General features: G+C 36.6%; 1 protein-coding gene across 3 annotated transcripts in view; it reads left to right on the top strand.

The window, feature by feature from the left end:
* Positions 1–12,233: 12,233 nt before the first annotated feature.
* The window catches only part of Gucy1a1 (guanylate cyclase 1 soluble subunit alpha 1), a 59,570-nt gene continuing 51,739 nt past the window's right edge, over positions 12,234–20,064 (top strand). The window contains exons 1-2 of one of the 3 annotated variants that reach the window (XM_026384704.2): positions 12,234–12,409; positions 12,795–12,868. The gene's annotated coding sequence lies outside the window, so the exon portion shown is untranslated. Of the gene's footprint in view, positions 12,410–12,794; positions 12,869–13,222; positions 13,367–20,064 lie in introns of those variants that run through there. The other 2 variants (XM_077803144.1, XM_026384705.2) reach the window with 2 other exon arrangements.

Consider the following 20,064-nt stretch of genomic DNA (forward strand, 5'->3'; position numbering starts at 1 on the left):
TCTATCTGTTTAAATTCTGGATTATTTTTTTAGAAGTATTTTCCAGGTCATTATTTTCTCTTAAGTTTTATGTAGTTTGTGATTTAGCTTATTCATGAGAATTTATTTTCAGTTATTGTATTTTCCATTTCCGGAAATTCATTTTGATTGTAGTTTCAGTCTGGTCAAGTTTTATGTACTGGAGCCTTTCTTATACTGTGAATATTATTTTACTTTAATTTTTTTTTTACTTTTAAATGTGATGTTTTAATTTTAAAGTATGTTATAGTATATGATATAATAATATGAGTAAAATAGTATAAAATATAGTACATATTTCTAAATATGCCATTTTAAAAATATTTTGAAGTATGCTTATTAATTCTCTTCTGAATGATGTCATTGTTTGCTTCTTGAGTATCCCCCAAAGGCCCATGTGTGAAAGGCTTAGTCTAGTCTTCAGTTTATTGTACCATTGAGAGATGGTAGAACTCTTAGAATGTGGGACCTAGTTCAAAGAAGTTATTGGAGATGTCCTGGGGGCATGGCCTTGAAGGAGATACTGGAACTCTAGCTCCTTCATCTCTCCTTTCTTATTTCCTAGCTGCCAAGAGGTCACTGATGGCTTTGCTCCACTACCTCTCCACCATGATATTGTGATCCTCCACAGGTCCCAACAATGGAGCCAGCAGACCATGAACCCAAACTTCTGAAACCATGAGACAAAATAAATCTTTCCTCCTTTTAAGTTGATTATCCAGATACTTTGCCAGACCAACAGCAGAAAGCTAACAGGTTCTACTTTGGAGGTCCTTGTAAATCTAACTTAATTTATTTAGTTTTACTTGTCTATCATTTAAGATGGCTCATGCCTTTATATATTTGGTAACTTTTTAATTACTGGTTCATTTTGCGTTGGACTTTATCTTTACAGATTATTTGAAACTTATCTTTAAAGTGAATTCCCCCAGTGAGGATTTGTGTTTTCTTTTTCCCAGGCTCCTGGGGCCTCTCCTCTACACATGACCACTTAAAAATACAGATTTAGCCTGAAGATTCTCCAGCTACATATTTAGTGTGAGTTTCCACCCCCAAACTGTGGAAGTACAGGCTGGTGATCAGGAATTCTCAAAAGAGACTTGCTTTCTCCCTGTTCCATTCTGAGCCAGTACCTAAAGACCAGTTATAGGCAATGACCTCAGGGAAATTGACAGCCATGGTGCTTGATCACCCCTGACTGTCTCATCTATCTCATTATTTTTCATCTCATCTTGTTACTTTTTCTGGACACTTCCTGGTTAAGCCATAAAAGCATGATTAAATTTTTATCTAGCTTTCCAGGCATTTGGTTTTGGAAATGTTTCTCTGTCCATCTTCCTTAGCCCTGGCATTAACTTTAAAATCAGACTGAAATAGAACACAGAGTAATAAGAAAGAGATTTTGTAAGACATTGTTTCCCTTAGGTAATACTGTCAACTGTTTAAACAAAGTATTTTATAAATATGAGAGTAGCAGCCATAACTGTCATTTTCTTAAAATGAGATCTCAACAAGTCTGCCTCTGCACAATTTCCATTTTCTTTATGTCAAAACAGAGTTCCCTTTACTTTGAAACTTAAATTGCTCTCTTCTTTAAAACCATGGCTCAAGATATGCCTTTGGCCCTATCTGACGAGACTTTTATTTAAGAGCATCTCTGTCTTCTTGGCTGCCTTTTCCTGCTGGGGATCTACGTGTATCCTGGAGAAGAAGCAAGTATTAAACACGTTGAAGAATGAGCTTCAAAAGAAACATCTTGGATTTTTAAGGAAACTGAGAATCAAAATTAATATTCATTCATTTGATATTTTTGAAACATTTGCATTATCTCAGTAATACAAAACATCCAAGATAGTGAGTGAGAGAATAAGTAAAATGACCAGATCTTACTCCCATTGGAGTAAGATCTACATCATTTTTTCATTAAAATTTTGCAGCATTGTTATGAAATATAATTGAAAGGCAGAAAAATCTTTTGTTTATTACAGAATTTAAAATGAGAGAAGACACTTTACTGCCCTAAGGGTACTTTTATTTTTATCATTTACTGTTACAAACTACTAATTGTAGGAGGATGACCTCTCCTTCCTACAAGACAGTAGATTCTGCTATTTTGGAATGTTTCTTGAAATTTAAGGGCTGGAGATATCATTCAGTGCTGGAATACTTGCTTAACATGTGAGGTTGATTTTGGGGGGGTTTGATTCCCAACACTGCAAAAATTTTTAAAAAAAATAAGGATTCATAATTCTTCATGTTAAAAATATTTCTAACTATGAGTCAATATGTCCTTCTAAAAGTGATATTCCATTAATGTTGGAATTTTTCTTTTAATTTTTTTGATTTGTTCTTTTTAGTTATATATGACTATATAATGTATTTTGACATATTATACATACATGGGATAAAATTTCCCATTCTTGTTATTGCACATGATGTGAAGTTACACTGGTCATGTATGCATATGTGAACATAGGAAAGTTATGTTCAATTTATTCTACTGTCATTCCCATTCCCCATCTCCCTTCCTTCCCCTCATTTTCCTCTGTCTAATCCAGTGTATCTCCACATTTCCCTCTCCCTCTGCCTAATGTGAGTCGGCATCTGCATATCCTAGAGAATATTCCATTTTTGTTTTGGGGTATTGGTCTATTTTACTTAGCATGATAGTCTCCAGTTCCATCCATTTACCAGCAAATGCCATAATATCATTCTTCTTTATGGCTGAGTAATATTTTGTTGGGCATATGTACCACATTTTCTTTATCCGTTCATCTATTGAATGGCATCCATAGCTTAGCTATTGTGAATTGAGCTGCTACAAACATTGATGCGGCTGTGTCACTATAGTATGCTAATTTTATGTCTTTGAGATATATACCAAAGAGTGGGATAACTGGGTCAAATGGTGGTTCCATTCCAAGTTTTCTGAGGAACCTCAATACTGCTTTCTCGAGTGGTTACACCAATTTGCTGTCCCACCAATGCTTGGACTTTTTAACTCTGTGGTAATTCAGCTATACAAGAATCCCCTGTAATAGCAGTAAGCCATGCTTCTAGAGGATGCCTGGAAACATCAATCTCAGGAGCTTTGGGGTTGTTTACATTCCAGTGTCCAAAAGTAAAAGATGTTCGAGAATGTACAACTCTCTTTAACAGGCATTACATTTAATCTATGATTATTTTTAAATAGACCTTGTCATGAAAGGAAGCAAGAATAAGACAACTTTTACGACATTTGAGAAATTGAGAGAAAGTATTCTATTATTTTCTTTGGTACTTCTTTTATATATAGCTTTATGGTCTATATTTATAATGCTTTGCCCATCTGCTTCTATAAACTAAACTAATTCCTTCCTTCCATCCATCCTTCCCTCCTTCTATAAAAGTATAGTTAGATAAAAACACACTGTCTGTATTAGTCAGTTTTCCATTACTGTAACAAAAACCGGAGATAATAAATTTTCAAAGAGAAAAGGTTTATTTTGGTTCATAGTTTTAGAGGTTTCAGTCTATGGTCATTCGGCCACGTTGCTTTGAGCAGGTGGTGGTACGACATGGTAGGAGGTAGTGGCAAAGCACAGCTGCTCACCTTATGATCAGGGTGTGAAAGAGAAGGGGCTGAATTTCTCACATCTTTCAAGGACACACCCCAATTACCTAAAGACCTCCCACTAGACCCCACCTCTTAAACATTCCACCATACCAAGTGGTCCCACACTTGGGATCAAGTCTTTACCACATGGACCTTTGGGAGAATCCAGACAATAGCACTGCCCTTATTTGGTAACCAACTTTATGCTGGTGCCAATAAACAGATTTTCAGAAGAATGATGAATGAGTTCTTTGCTGTGGTTCTAACACTTCAGTAGTCAAGAGAAAGTCATAATATTTGACACCATATGATGTTAATTTTGTGTTGGGCTCTGTTCTAGGCAATTTATATGCATTACATTATTTGTTTGCTTTAGAGATCCTTTGACATAAGATTTTGTATTAGTTTTGAGAAAACTGAGGTATAGGGAGATTTAGTTTCTTTCCAAAATCACACATGTAGCAAATAGGACTCAAACTTTGGCAGTCTAGCTCAACCTGGGGTGTTAGTAACTCTTATAATTCTAAGACGAGTTAGTGAGTTATTTCAATCCATTAGGAAATCAAGCTATCAAAATTCATGTTTTCTCCAATCAGTTGGTAGCTTAAACTAATGTCAAGCAAAGAAATCAAGAAAATAGAAACAGTTTGAATCATTTGTGTTGAGAACCAAAGCCTGTTACATAATGTCATCACCACTGTGTACCTGCCCCAGAACATACTCAATCATCAGCTTTACTACCTTGGAATTTCAGTGATTCTAAGTGTGATCTTCAACCATCAAAATGACCTAAGATATCTGTCACATTGCAGATTCTTGTAGCCTATCAGTAACCAAAGAATAGGATCTCATAACTGTAGACTGAGGATCTTTATGCTCATAATTCACAAGCTCTTTTCCAAATTTCAAAGGTGAGTATACCCCAGGGTGAGCTAAATTTCCTGATTTTGAGTCCCGATTTTACTACTTGGTAGCTGTGTGACTTTGGGAAAGACATTTAATCTCCTTATACTTCAATTTTCTAAAGGCTGATATAATAATAGCAGTTAAATCAAAGTGTCTCTAAGGAAAATAAATAATGTGAAACATGTAAAGTGCCTAGGACAGTGCCTCGCACAAAGTTTGCATCCTATAACATTGGCTATTATGATTGTCTCCTGAGAGCTGAAATATTAGAACCACATAAAAAAAAATCATTGGTCGTTCTTTGATTATATGTTTGTTGGCAACTGACATTAATTTCTTATATAGAAAAGAGAGTCAAAAACTCCTAAAACAGAATCTGACTTCAAATGGGCTATTACTTTGAAGAGAATAGAAAAACTGTAGAAGGGAGAAAAACTAAGAAAAGAAAAATCAATATTGAAAATTTTTGAACCATCTTAGAATGAAAGCTTGAACCAACTAGAATGAGGAACTCCCCTTCCTATTTTAACAGACATGTATCTTTGTTTGGCTGAATAATTCTTTCAAAACTGGTCAAATTATATTTGTGTGAGATATCTGTGTTGAAATATCTTGAGTCAAAAACACTCTCTAAACAAGTTTCACAATGGTTATTTTGTGGTATCCGTTAACATATTCATCTTACTTGTCTATAGGTCCCTGTACTTACTCCCTGCCCTTTCAATCTCCCAGTGTCAATGGATTCTAAATTCTCACTACAAGACAATATTTTTTAGCAGCATTAAATGTATCAGGGCCTGCAGGGTACCATTTTTATTTTCTTTTACAGTTCAAACAATTTATGGAACACTAAGCTTCTTAAAGATATCTGGCTAAATATTGATAACTCAAGAGAAATATTATTTTTACATAAATTAAAAATATAGATACCTCAAGAACTATGTTAAATAGAAGTAGTTAAAGATGGCATCCCTGTCTTGTTCCAGTTTTTAGAGGGAATACCTTCAAATATTTTTTCCGTTTAAAATGATGTTGGCCTGGAGCTTAGCACAGATGGCTTTTAATATGTTGAGATATGTTCCTGATATCCCTAGTTCTTCTAGTGTCTTGAACATGAAGGGGTGCTGTATTTTGTCACATCTATTGAGATGATTATATGAATTTTATCTTTGAGTCTATTGATGTGATGAATTACATGCAGTTATTTCCATATACTGAACCAAACTTGCATCCCTGGGATGAACCCTACATGATCATGGTGCGCTATATTTAAAAAAAAAATTTAAAAATATTCTTATGCATTTATTTTTATTATTTATTTTTATGTGGTGCTGAGGATCAAACCCAGTATCTTGCATGTGCTAGGCAAGTGCTCTACCTCTGAGCCCAAGCCCCAGCCCCATGGTGCACTATCTTTTTGTTTTTGTATTCGATTTGTCAACATTTTATTGATAAATTTTGAAACTCTAGCCAGAGAAATTAGATGAAAGAAATCAAAGGGATATGAATAGGAAAAGAAGAATTCAAATTATCACTATTTGCTGATGATATAATTCTATACCTAGAAGAACCAAAAAATTCCACCAGAAATCTTCTAAAACTAATAAAAGAATTCAGCAAAGTAGCAGGATATAAAATCAACATGGATAAATCAAAGGCCTTTCTGTGCATCAGTGACAAATCCTTAGAAAGATAAACTAGGAAAACCACCCCGTTTACAATAGCCTCAAAAAAATAAATAAATAAAATACTTGGGAATCCACTTAATGTAAAAGGTGAAAAACCTCTACAAAAGAAATGCTAAAGAAAGAAATTAAAGAAGACCTTAGAAGATGGAAAGAAAGATCTACCTTGTTCTTGGATAGGCAGAATTAATATTGTCAAATGACAACTTCAATTAAATACATAAGATCATTATTTTCACACATCTGGTATACAACTCAGCTATACTACCAAAAGCACTATACAGATTCAATCCAATATCAATGATATTCCTCATAGAAATAGAAAAAGCAGTCATGAAATTCATCTGGAAAAATAAGAGACCCAGAATAGCCAAAGCAGTCCTTAACAAGAAGAGTGAAGCTGGTGACATCACTATTCCAGATCTAAACTATACTACAGAGCAACAGTAACAAAAACAGTATGGTATTGGCACCAAAATAGACCTGTAGACCAATGATATAGAATAGAGGACACAGAGACAAACCCATTTAATTACAGTTATCACATATTAGACAAAAGTCTCAAAAACATATATTGGAGAAAAGAAAACATTTTCAACAAATGGTGCTGGGAAAACTGGAAATCCACATGTAACAAAATGAAATTAAACCCCTATCTCTCACCATGCACAAAACTTAACTCAAAGTGGATCAAGGATCTAGGAATTAAACCAGAGACCTTGCACCTAATCGAAGAAAAAGTAGGCCCAAATCTCCATTGTGTTAGATTAGGCCACACCTTCCTCAATAAGACTCCTATAGTGCAAGAATTAAAACCAAGAATCAATAAATGGGATGTATTCAAACTAAAAAGCTTCTTCTCAGCAAAAGAAATAATCAGTGAGGTGACTAGAGAGCCCACAGAATGGGAGCAAACCTTTACCACAAGCACATCAGATAGAGCACTAATCTCTAGGGTATATAAAACACTCAAAAACCTTTACACCAAAACAAAACAAAACAAAAACAAAAACCCAATCAATAAATGGGTCAAAGAATTGAACAGACACTTCTCAGAAGAGGATATACAATCAATCAACAAATATATGAAAAAATGTTCAACATCTCTAGCAATTAGAGAAATACAAATCAAAACCACACTAAGATTTCATTTCACTCCAGTCAGGATGGCAGCTATTAATAATACAAACAACAATAAATTTTAGCGAGGGTGTAGGGGAAAAAAGCACACTCATACATTGCTGGTGGGACTACAAATTGGTGTAGCCAATATGGAGATTCCTTCGAAAACTGGGAATGGAAGCACCATTTGACCCAGCTATCCCACTTCTCAGTCTATATCCAAAGGACTTAAAAACAGCATACTACATGGACACAACCACATCAATGTTTATAGTAGCACAATTCACAATAGCTAAATGGTAGAACTAACCTAGATGCCCTTCAGTGGACGAATGGATAAAGAAACTGTGGTACATATACACAATGGAATATTACTCAGCATTAAAAGAGAATAAAATCATGGCATTTGCAGGTAAATGGATAGAGTTGTAGAATTAATGCTAAGTGAAGGTAGCCAATCCCCCAAAATCAAATGCCGAATGTATTCTCTGATGTAAGGAGGCTGATTCATAGTGGGGTTGGGAGGGGGAGCATGGAGTATTAGATGAACTCTAAATAGGGCAAAAGGGTGGAAGGGGAAAGGAAGGAGATAGGGGTAGAAAAGATGGTGGAATGAGATGAACAGCATTACCCTAAGTACATGTATGAAGATGCAAATGGTGTGAATATACTTTATATAAAACCAGAGATATGAAAAATTGTGCTCTATATGTGTAATATGAATTGTAATGCATTCTACTGTCATATATATATATAATTGGAATAAAACTAAATAAATTAATTAAAAATTAAAATAAAAATATAGATATCTCTTGTGCCAATTCTCTTAACAGTCTTTGCAAATAAAACTTCTGAGTTCTGAATTGACAAATCTCAGTCTTATCAAAGTATACCAATAATAGGTTCATCAGAACAAAGGATAACGTAGCACATTCTGAGATTTAGACAGGCTGATTTCTCTAGTAAATAATTTCTGGTTCTATTTCGCTTAAACTGTTCTTCTTTAAATCTATTTCTTTCTCTTACACTTTACAATAAGTAGCAGGCCATGTCTTTAACACGTACATAGAAATCTCCTTTACTAAATACTCAAGATCATTATTTCCACACATCTGGTACACAACTCAGCTACAATTTCTATCACTATATGTCAAGGATATCCTTTCCTTTAAATTTTCAGTAATGTTTTATTCATTTCCATCTGGGTCCTCACCACCAGTAGTTTTAACATCTATACTTCTACTAGCCATCTGTCAATGATGATTTATAGCTTATCTAAATGATACAGGGTTTCTCTTCTATGATTCTTCTGAGGCCTCACTAACAGGATTCACATCTACATTTCTCTAAAAATTACTTTCAAGGAAATCAAGTCTTTTAAAAAGCTGGTTCTACAAAGTTCTAGCCTCTGCCATTGTCCAATTCCAAAGACACTTCCACACCTTTAGGTGCTTGTTACAGTAGCACGTTCTTTCTCTAGTTGTTTCCTTAGTGCTTATTCCTTAATGGGTTACTCCAATGAGAACTTAAAAATGCACAAATTATCCTACAATTGTGGAAGTCACAAGTCTGAAATGAGTCTCACTAGACTGAAACCACAGTGATGGCAGGACTGCTTTCTTTTCTGGACACTAAAAGAGAAATAATTTTCTATCCGTATCCAGCTCCAAGAAGTGACACATGTTCCTGGAAAAGCCCCTTTTTATCCTTTAAGTCTGCAATTGCTAGTTCAGTTTTTTTCACTTGTGCCACTGACTATTTGACTCTGTGTTTCTTGCCTCCATCTTTATTTTTTAATGACCTTTCTGATAACATTGGCTGCACATCCAGATAATCTGAGATAACTTCCCCCTCTTTCAAGATTCACTGATTATCAATTCTAATTCCTCTGCATCCTTTCTTTCCTCCTTTATCACATAGTACATGGCACATTTGCAAGTTCTGAAAATTATGCCATCAGAGTCTTTGGAAGGTCATTATTCTGCCTGCTAACAAACACCACCCTTCTGTCAAAATGTAATGGACAATAGGTCTGTCACCATCAGAATCTCTTTAAGTTCAGATTTTTTTTCAGGAATGTATGTAATAAGACTTGAAATTTATGAATTGTAACCAAAATGGTCTGCTATTTCTAACTAAAACTTCATATTCCAAAAGAGACATTTTCAAGTGCTAGCATGGTCTTAGTTATTGCTAACCACAGTGTAAAATTTATCAAATAAGATGTGTGAAAAACAGACTGAAAATAGTAATACTAAGAGGATAAAGAAAAACAGTAATGAAGAGGTAGAAGTTTATCTTATATTTCATGTTTGGTAAGTCATCTCAAATTGGTAAATAATATAGTTAGTGGTTTGTTTACTAAAAAATAAAAAGATCTCTCTTGATCTCTCAGCTCCGCTAGGTTTATAAACTTATTATGGTCTGTGGAATCAGTAGAAATGAACCTGTTATTCACATTACTTTATCTGAACAGATACAGCAATAGTAACCTAGAAAAAATGTAGACAGTAGCTTTAAAATCCCTGGATTTAGAAAAAAAAAAACATTTTGACCTTGAGCATACCTAATGAATTGATTTCAGGTCAGTGCTTCTCAGACTTTAATATGAATAAGATGAATAAGAAGCCCCTGAGGATTGTGTTAAAGTAATATTCTCATTCAGTTGGTTTAAAGTGGTGCCCAAGTTTCTGAATTTCTAACAAGATGTCAAGTCATGTTTGTATGTTGCTAATATACAAAATACACCTGGAGTAGTGAGGGCTTAAATCACATCTTTGGTGCCATTGTCACTTTATCTGCAAGTGTGAAAATATTCTTATACATTTGAATATTTTTGCAGTGCAGTCAGTTGTAGGTACAGGAAGAACAAAGAATCTTGAAAAGAGACACAAACCTACTGGGCTTTTGAGCCAGACCCAACAAAGCCATAGGACAGGGGTTTTACATTGAATAATTAATTGCCCTTCTTAACATATGTGTCAAGTAGTCATGATGACTTTTCTCTCTTTAGAAAGGCAAAGCTGGAAGGCTTTAACTACATGTCAATCATGACAGACAAATGGCTCTGGAAGAAGATGCAGTGTTCAAGTATTCATTTATGCCCTCAGTAGTCTTCATTGAATCGGCATTACAAATCATGTTCATTAATTAGTCTGTGAAGATGATTTCCCTAATATCAAGGAAATTTAGTTCTTAAAGTACTCAGATTTTAATGCAGAATTTGGATGACCCATAAATTTTGGCATCAAAAAGGCAGAAATGAATGGGTGAATCGAATAGTATTCCAGAATGAAAGTGATAATGACCACAGTAGTGAGTGACAACAGGGGAAGATAACAATTCCAAAGAGTCTTTATACAAATCCATAACTCATAACAATTGTAAGACAAACTGTTCCTTTTTCTTGTTTTAATATCAGGGATTGAACTCAGGGGTGCTTAATCACTGAACCATATCCTTAGCCCCTTATTTACATTTTTATTTAGAGGCAGGGTCTTGCTAAGTTACTTAGGGTCTAACTAAATTGTGGAGGCTGGCTTTGAATGCATGATCCTCCTACCTCAGCCTCCTGAGCCGCTAGATTTATAGGAGTGAACCACCACGCCTGGTCTTGTGTACTTTTTATTTTTACCAAATGGTATCACTCTCTATTTGCTGAGGATCAGTGCCAAGCCTACCAATCTTGCACTCTTTGCTCAGGAGTTTCCCTGTGCTAGAAAACAAAACAAAACAAAAAAACAGCTTCTATTTAATCTTTTGCCAAATATGAGCAAATATTCAGCATTAATGTTAATGCTAGTCCTTTGGAAACTATTTCCCCTCTCTGAAGATAGTTAGCTCATCTTCCTCTGATCATTCATATAATTTAACTTACTTAATAACATGATGATCCCTTTTATTTATGAATGTAATTCTTTATAATTTTCCTTTTAGGTCTTAAGTTTGTATTCCTCTAGATATGAATGGTCTACTGATCTAAGAAAGCATCATGGATTAAAGGTAAAGGAAGTTTCTGAGATGGCAGAAAACAAATAAAAAACAAACAAACAAAAATGCAGCCTGACAACTCTGAAATTTTGCCTGGTTCTAAAGCAAAAGTTTCTTCAGCTACCTGCTTTTGCATTGCTTTTAAAGCCTGTTCCTAACTTACTTAAATCCTTTTATTGTTTGATTCTGACTGATGTTTGCTATGGGGTGAGCATAGTAATCAAGACTAGGAGAAAACTGTATAAATGCCAAGAGCCTAAACCAGGACCAAACTAAATGACAGACTTGGGAAGCTCACAGAGGAGAAGGTAAACATGAACAATCTGTCTCATGGTTCCAAGGTTTGAAAACAGATCCCAAAGAGATCAGGATCAACTGTGACTTTACAATGAATAGCACCATTTTTTTTTTGTCAGAAAGGCAACTAATAAAAACATCCATAATAATAAAACAAATATGTGTGTATGTATGTATATATATGTGATATATATAATAGAATTAAATGTATTGAACCCAGCAGAAGCAGGACCTTCTCAAAAGAAGAAAAAATTTCTCCAAAGATACCAAAGTTTTGCACTATAGAATCACATTCACAAAGAAGTATGTTGGCTTCAAACTTGAAAACCAGGACAAGAAAACCATCCAAGTATGTATCAACTTCCCAGCAGAAATGGTGGAATTTTTAATTATGGAAAAGTACAATATTTCCGGACCAGTGCATAGTGGAGGAAATGTTTTTGTTTTTGTTTTTTAAGCGTGCCAAATGTTCCTGGAGCTCCCTCCCTCTTTTCCCCTTCTTTTCTCCTGTCTTTGGAGTCAGTCTCCCCAGGGTGATTTCTAGGATGGCGATTGGGCGGCTGCAGAGACCAGGACTCAGTTCCCCTGCCCTAGTCTGAGAATAGTGGGTGGGACTCAGCGCAGAGTCAAACCATCATCGGGTTCCTAGGCAGAGTTTTTCTACACTTTCCCTGCACTAGATCCTGAGGCAAAAACCAGCGAGCAGCCTGGGAAGGAACTCCTGGCAAAGGACACCTGCGAGGGAGTGTGTGCTGCCTGCGACTGAGTGACCCAGGTTTTGCGTGACTTCACCATGGTGGGTTTGGGCCCCCTCTTTTTCTTTTGAGGTCCTGTTGTGCAGAGAAAGAGAGGAGGCGGGGCAAGGTCTCAAAAGAAATAGAATGCTGTAGGGAAAAGAACCGCTAGGGATCCTTTGGGGTCAACAAAGAGAGCTACAGAGCGACATCAGGGGAAAGCAAAGGCGAGAGCGGGTTGTTTTAGAGCAACGTGAACCACCGTGTCTGCGGGACACGTCGCGTCCCTCCCAGCCTGTTGAGCAGGTTGAAGAAGTGAGTCCGAGCCTGAGCGCCGCGGCTGTTTGTGCGGTGCGTGCCCTCGCGCGGGGACTGACAGGTGCCATTGCAGGGACCCTCTGGCACCCACTGCCTCCCGCCTCTGACGCTCTTTTTCTCCGTTCACAGTGCGGATTTGCAAGGCGCGCCCCAGAGCTCCAGCAGATCTGGAAACACGGTCCCCAGGTCTGGGAAACCGCTAAGTAAGTGGTCGCGGGATTAACCCTGGGGGGTCGAGGCTTCGCGGGGAGGCTGCGGGTCTCCAGAGCCTCTGGCCTGGGCTCTTCCTTCTTCCCTTCCTGGGAAGATTTCCTTGCGTTCCCAGCTGCCCAGCCCCAGGGAGCCCGGGCCCCGTTCCCACGCTGGGGAGGAGCAAGGACGCAAAGGAGACGACGCCCGGGTGTCCGGCTCAGGGCCCCGGGGACCCGCGGCGCCCGAGGGAGGAGCAGTGACCGGGTGGGCGCGTGGCCGCGTCGGCGGCTGCGCTGGCGGGGCCGGGCCGTGAGAACGTGCGGAGCGCGCCAGGCAGCTGCTCTCCCACAGCCAGGGCGCCAGGCGGCTGAGCCATCCCGAGCCCCGGAACTCCCCGGCCTCCCGCTCCACGGGCGACCCCTAACAGCAGAGGGGCTTCTTCTGGACCTTAGAGCCCGCCGGGGCTGGGGACCGCGCTTGGGTTTCCCTTGGAGCCTGCAGGCTGCAGGGTGGGTAAGCGATTCGCCTTGCTCCTGGGCTGCATTCTGTGGTCATTGCATTGCCTCCAGAAAGCAGCCAGCAAACTTCCAAAGGGTTGCTCAAGGGCTCCACCAAAGTGTGTGTGTGTGTGTGTGTGTGTGTGTGTGTGTGTTTTACTGTCTCATTTCTGTTTTATTACGAAGGTGACACTGGAAAACGGTGGGCAGGGGGTCACCATCAACACTGCCTCTGTCTGTGTGGGCAGCCTGTACAGGATCTGCTGTGACATTTGTGTGAAGGGTCTGGCTTCTAAAGTGGTCATGTGATTTCAGAGTATGGATTTCATGCATCTTTCCTGTGCTCACTGGTTTTCACATGGCTGTTCCTTTATTTTACCTTTGATAAACATTTTACATCTTCTGAAACCAGAATATTGTACAACTTATGATGAGATGACTAGTTGGAGGTATCTTGGTTCTTAAGGTATTAAAACCCACTGAATTTTAAAGAGGAAAGATTTTGTTTTTCTCTTGAACTTCATTTATAGTGCATCCTTAGTGACTTTTTCTTAGGGATCAATCTTACAATAGTGATTTCATTAAATGTCTATCTACTTTATTAGAACTGGTCCTGGTATAAATATTGTTAGCATTTTCTTTACACACGGGTAAGTGTTGAAGCATGTGATGATAGTGATTTTTATATCTTGGTTCATAATGGAAAAATAATCTGTTGCTTTTTCTAAAATGGCTATATATATGCACATATATTTTTTTTCAGGAGTCATCACTTTATTTAACAGTGGTAGAAATCATGATAGGAACAATGGAACTCTAGCAGTGTCTACAATTCCAAAGCAAAACTTAATTTGTCCAAAAGCCATCTCAGCTATATTACTTTCTCCGTGCAGGTTGAGTTTCTTTGCTTTGTTCAGTTATTAGACATCTGGGTCTATGGATCTATTTCAAGCGGTCATGGAGTATTGGAAATTGTTCTCAAACATTTGAGTTGCTGTATTTTTAGAGAGATAGCACTAATTCCCAAAGGGAATTGTGACCCATTAGAAAAATAAGAAGCCTGAAGTTCAATCAGGAAGGCCATGCTGCTTCTTGTCAAAACAACAGACTTTACATAAAGATTGTGGTGGTAGACTAGTAGGAAAGAGTAAATGTTTCACATAAGATAGACTCATTTGTAAGTTTTAAAATACATCAGCAAACTTATTTCTGTTAACTTTATTAAGTAGGAATTTGTAATGAGGAAATGGGCATCTCCTGTTCCTTCTTGTACTGTAGGATCTTTCTAGTATATGTGGAAAATAAAAATGTTTTTCTCTCAAAATCCACCTGAATTCTAAAGTCCTCAGTTTGGTATGGTGCTTCATACTGCAAGAAAACTGAACAAGCCCTTAAAGATATTCTTTCTAGGTGTTCAGGTATAAAATAACATATATGAGAGAGTTTTCTGTCATTTGAGGAAAAGGCAGGAAACAAACTACTTTCTTTCTCTCTGGCAGCACACACACAAATAAGTGTGGAAACTTCTCAATGCTCTGTATTTTTATCTCATAAATATTCTTATTAGATGATTTTGTTTTAAAACATTTTGAAAAGTTGTTATAATTAATATGCTTCAGCATAAACGTAAGTGATAACATTACAATAAAATTTTAAGAATAATACATCAATAATATTTTCTGTATTTACTTTCAAGAATTTTGTCAGATTTTTTTCAAAAAAACATCAAAACATTTACACGTTCAGCTAACATCACTTATTGACACATTAAGGTATTATAAAATCTTGAATTTTGTCAGAAATAAAATTCAAAATAATTCACATTGAAAATAATACAAAAACAATCAAGGAGCTGGGGTGGTGGCTCAGTGGTAGAGCGCTTGCCTTGCACATGGGAGGCACTGAGTTCGATCCCCAGCAGACATAAAACTAAATAAACAAAATGAAGATATTGTGTCCATCTACAACTTACGAAAAAAAATTTAAATATTAATATTAAAAATATTTTTGTATTTACATTTTTTAACAATTTAATGACTGTGTGTGAGAGTAGAATATTCTTTCCTTTTTACAAGTTGGTTTAAGATAATATAGTAATATGGTATGTTACCCCAAAATCCCTGATTAATATTTCTTTAGAAGTAGATATCAAATTAGGTTAAGAATTAATCTCATAAGAGGAAATTGAAAGATAAAGCAGTATTTAGACAAAACATACTGACAAGTATGTTATTGATGGGGAAAAAATGTGATTCAGAACAACTTTCAACATGTCACTTTCACTAGGAAGTGGCTTGGCTTTTATTTGCTAAGATATTTAATTTTATGGCACTGTTTTTATCCCACTCAATTAGAAATATTTATCCAAGCAACTTTCCTTAAACATTCCTATTTATTACTTTCCTGTGCCTTTGTAGAAACAAATACTTTCCCTTCTAAAGCATCAGTAATTGCAAAAGTTTTTGTTTCTAGGCCTCTGGATTTCTTCTGTGTCAAGTGCCCTGTAATAGTTTCTTTGAGTGTCTCCATATCGACTTGATACAAGAAGAAACTTGGCAATCTTTAGTTCTTTTGTTGAATCAATTTATCTGCCTATAAACCATTTAAAAAAAAAAACTCATTGCTGGTGTAATCTTTTGGTCATCCTGAGTCACATATAATTCTTCTATTTTCTTTCAAAACAGTTTTGAACTAATGCACCTATTTCATATTTTTTCCCCTCTTGCCTGAGTCCAGGTTAGCAGGCTTCGTTCTACTATACCTGGGGGTAGGAGCTTATAGAAGCAAAGAATTATTTGGGTTCTCCCTCAGTCCCAGCCCACGTGAGGAAGAATACTACTTTTTAAACTTGAGTGGGTCTTGGGGCATGATTTCCTTTGCCTCAAAAAATGTGACTCTCACTGCTTGTAGTTGTAACTTCTTTTACCTGGCCTGCCCTCTGGCCATTAATAATCTTTTATGAACAGAACCCCTCCCTTTTATGAAACTGAAGCCAACTCAAATTAATTAATTCACATACCAACTCCTCTGTCTCACATGGTAAGAATTAGCAGGAAGTCAACACAAGACAATGGTACGAGCAGTGAACACCCTGGGGAAGGGAAGTCAGGCCAGCTCACTACTTAATCCTGAATTTTATTTTATTTTTTTTCTAGATCCAACTGATCTTTATATTCTCTCTTGTTATACCACAGTATATTGAAAATACTTTTTAAAAATGTCTTAATTTCCTACCAAACTCAAATTTGCCTCAGGATGACCATCCTTGGATTCACAGTGCTCGAAGAGTTCCATACTAAGTAACTCATGAGCTGAATGCACTCCTCATCATTATTTAATTAAGAATTTTTGTGTCTTAATGCTACAAGTAATTTTGTTCAGGAATACAATGTAAAGCACAGCATTTGTTTTGTGAGGACCTCACATAGAATATTATGGCCTTGGTCATGCAGAGACCCTTCTACATGCTTTGCAGTCTGTTAACTGCTTGTAAACCCACGGGCATTTTGTCACCACCCCTTGATTACTCTTTTCCTTTCTGAGTTTAGACCTTTCACTATTTTACTTTCTCCTCTTTGCCAGTGTGTATTGGCCTCTGAAACTTTCCACCTTCCTAGAGATCTAAAATAACCAAGGTTTTTCTACCTACACTGATCTGCTAGCATTTTCAGGATTCCATGCAGCAACTAGGTGTTTGATTTTGACTCCTTTGACTTTGACCTTAACTTGCTCTGCTTCCCTCTGGGGACCCTCTAACACACCCCAATCCCTGGGTCTTCTCATCATTTAATATTTCCCCAATTGAAAAATCTGAGCGTTCTGACCACAACCACCTATCCTTCCAAAAATTTTCCTCACTTGTCACCACCTACCACCTTCCTCTCATTTTTGCTTCCTGGAAAACTTTTATTGTTCTAATGTCTTCCTCTCATTATCACATGCATCTTGGAATAGCAATTTTAACTCTGCTCTAATCCTCAAATCTCTTCCAAGTAAACCTATCAGAACCTGCCTTCTAAATCTCAGCTTCAATTTAATGTCTGCTTTACCTTCCTTGCTGTGGATTTAGCTGGACGAAGTATGTGACTGTATCTTTTGTTCAACTACAAACTAATTCACTCCAATTTCAGTTTAAGGGAAGATTAACAGTACTATGAAATTATTTTATTCTTTCCTGGTTAATTGTTCATCAGATGTCCATAGTGAGTATTCTGGATTTTTAGAGGTTTTTTTTAGTTTACTCCAGTTATTCTCAATCTTCGTTAGAGTAGGAAACCATATTCCCTAATTCACAGAGACTGTTAAGGTAAATTTGGACAAATTTGGAAATTTTTTGGCCAGTTCTGAGTATAAGAACTATTTTCTTAAATTGAGTTATAATATTTATCTCCATAATATTCACATCCTACTTTTACCACTTTTAGTACTCATTCAGAAGTATTTTTCATATAGCAATGCTCAGACAATATTTAATTCTTTGAAACCATTCTTACTTAGTATGAGTTAAGAATCTCATTACCATCAGAGATTTTCTCCTTTGAGGTACTCCTATTTTTCTTAAAATGTGATCCCTGGTGTTGAACGGAGAACTGTCCTAATATCATCGAATATACTAGATTACCTCCTTTCCATAGTGCATAGTAGATCATCCTGAATTCTAATCTAACTTTTTCCCCATTTTTTTATATCTCTTCCCCACCCCATCTCTCTCTGTATTCATACTTCAGTGTTTAATTATACATTTTTGTTTGCATTCTTCTAAAATTACATTTCTTCCTGATTTTACATTTGACTACATCATTTGGGACTTTAAAAAATACTTCCTGTAATTAAATGTAACCTTTACCTTTAGATAGCTTATTGTTCTGGAAGGTCAAGATCTTTTTGAATTTGGATTCCATAAAGCAGATGACCCATTTCCCCAATTTAGAGGCATTTACACATCAGTACATAATTAGTATATTCATCCAAATAACTGTAAAATGCTGAACTGGAAAGACATTTGGTATGACCTTAGACACCTTCTTCCTGCTTCAGTTAGCCCATGAATTAGTCCACTTTATAAGGCTGCTCAACCAGTTGCATAGTTAAATAACTCTTCTTGAAGTTTACATTCCTTTGTGTGGCCCAAGAGTATACTGTGATGGACCTGGTCAAATTCCTTGCTGCAATGTTTCCACTTTCTGCACAATAGATATTAAGTAACCTTACTGAAGACAAAAGGAGCTAACACTAAGTTATGATGCTATGCCCCTGTGTTCTCCAGTGCTTTGTTGGTAACAGTACTTCACCTTCACCTTTTGTTGTTGTTGTTTTTTTTATGGTACCAGCGATGAAACCCAAGGGTCCTTTACTACCAAACAACATCTCCAGCCCTTTTTATTTTCTTATCTTGAGACAGGGTCTTTCTATGTTGCTTAGGGCCTTGGTACTTATTGAGGCTGGTCTTGAATTTATGTTTCTCCTACTTCAGCCTCCTGAGTTGCACACATTACAGGTGTGCACCGCTGTGCCTGGCAGCCCTTCACATTTTGAATGCTCACATACTATATTTAAGAACTAATTTAAATACTGCCTGAAATTAATATTAACTTCACTGGGCTGGATTTGGTAGAATCCACCTTCTATATATTTTGAAAATTAAAGTTCTGGCTAGATTCCTCATCTTCTGTCAATGCTTCTCTTTATAATATTTTTAAAGATGATTTTAATAATTCCCTTATTTTATTGACAAATACTTTCAGTGATCCATAGTATAATTTCTCCATATTAGTTGGTAGAAAATCAATTTAAATCATTTAGCATCATATTATAGCTTGATATGTGAATTTGCCATTTTAATTTTTTTTCTTTTTTAAAAAATCTACATGAATAGTACTTTCTTGAGGAATAGAGAGGAAACAAAACAAGGACAGCTTGTCTGATCATCTTCTAAGAAGTGGATTTCTTCATTCTCCAAATCCAGTATGCCTTTACTGTATCTAATAAAAATGCTATCATTACCACTTTATCTGGCCATCAGAACAGAAATTTAAAGGACTTTTTTGTTTTTGTAATTTTTAAAAACTCTAGCTTGTTTCATGTTTATCAGTTGATGATTCTCTTCTGACAATGTGCCACCCTTCAGTACTTCTATCAATAAATATTACACATTATGTTTATTACAGATTATGATTTTCACTGGGAGGAGATACAGACTACATTTATAACAGGGTTCCTGACTTAAAAAAATTTAAAGTCTGCACGTGACAGAAAATAAAAGCAAGACCTGGGCTCAGGATTATATGTGTCAGCACTTAACAATGAGCTTGACATGTGTCGGACAGTTTTAATAGGTTCTAAGGAATTCAGAAGGGAGGTGGTCCTTCAGGATAGGAACGCTGAGAAAAACTTTCCAGAGAGATCTAGGGCATAGTTGAGATTTTACAACAAGCCCAGAATAGGACCCTTATGATTTAAATTATAGAAAATAGAGGGTAGAGTATTTCAGGCATTAAAAAAAAAGAAAAAAAGTTAAGAGGCTCTGAAGGGAGCAAGGGAGTTGTGTGTGTATGTGGAGTGTGTGTGTGTGTGTGTGTGTGTGTGTGTGTGTGTGATCAAGGTACAGAGGCAGAAAGAGTAACACCAAACCTTTGTAATCCAGCTTTTTGAATACTCTTTATTATTGAACTTTATGATGATTGTATGCTGAATCATCTGTTTTCACCATT

Source organism: Urocitellus parryii, chromosome 10, assembly GCF_045843805.1.
Source record: "Urocitellus parryii isolate mUroPar1 chromosome 10, mUroPar1.hap1, whole genome shotgun sequence".
NCBI lineage: Eukaryota > Metazoa > Chordata > Mammalia > Rodentia > Sciuridae > Urocitellus > Urocitellus parryii.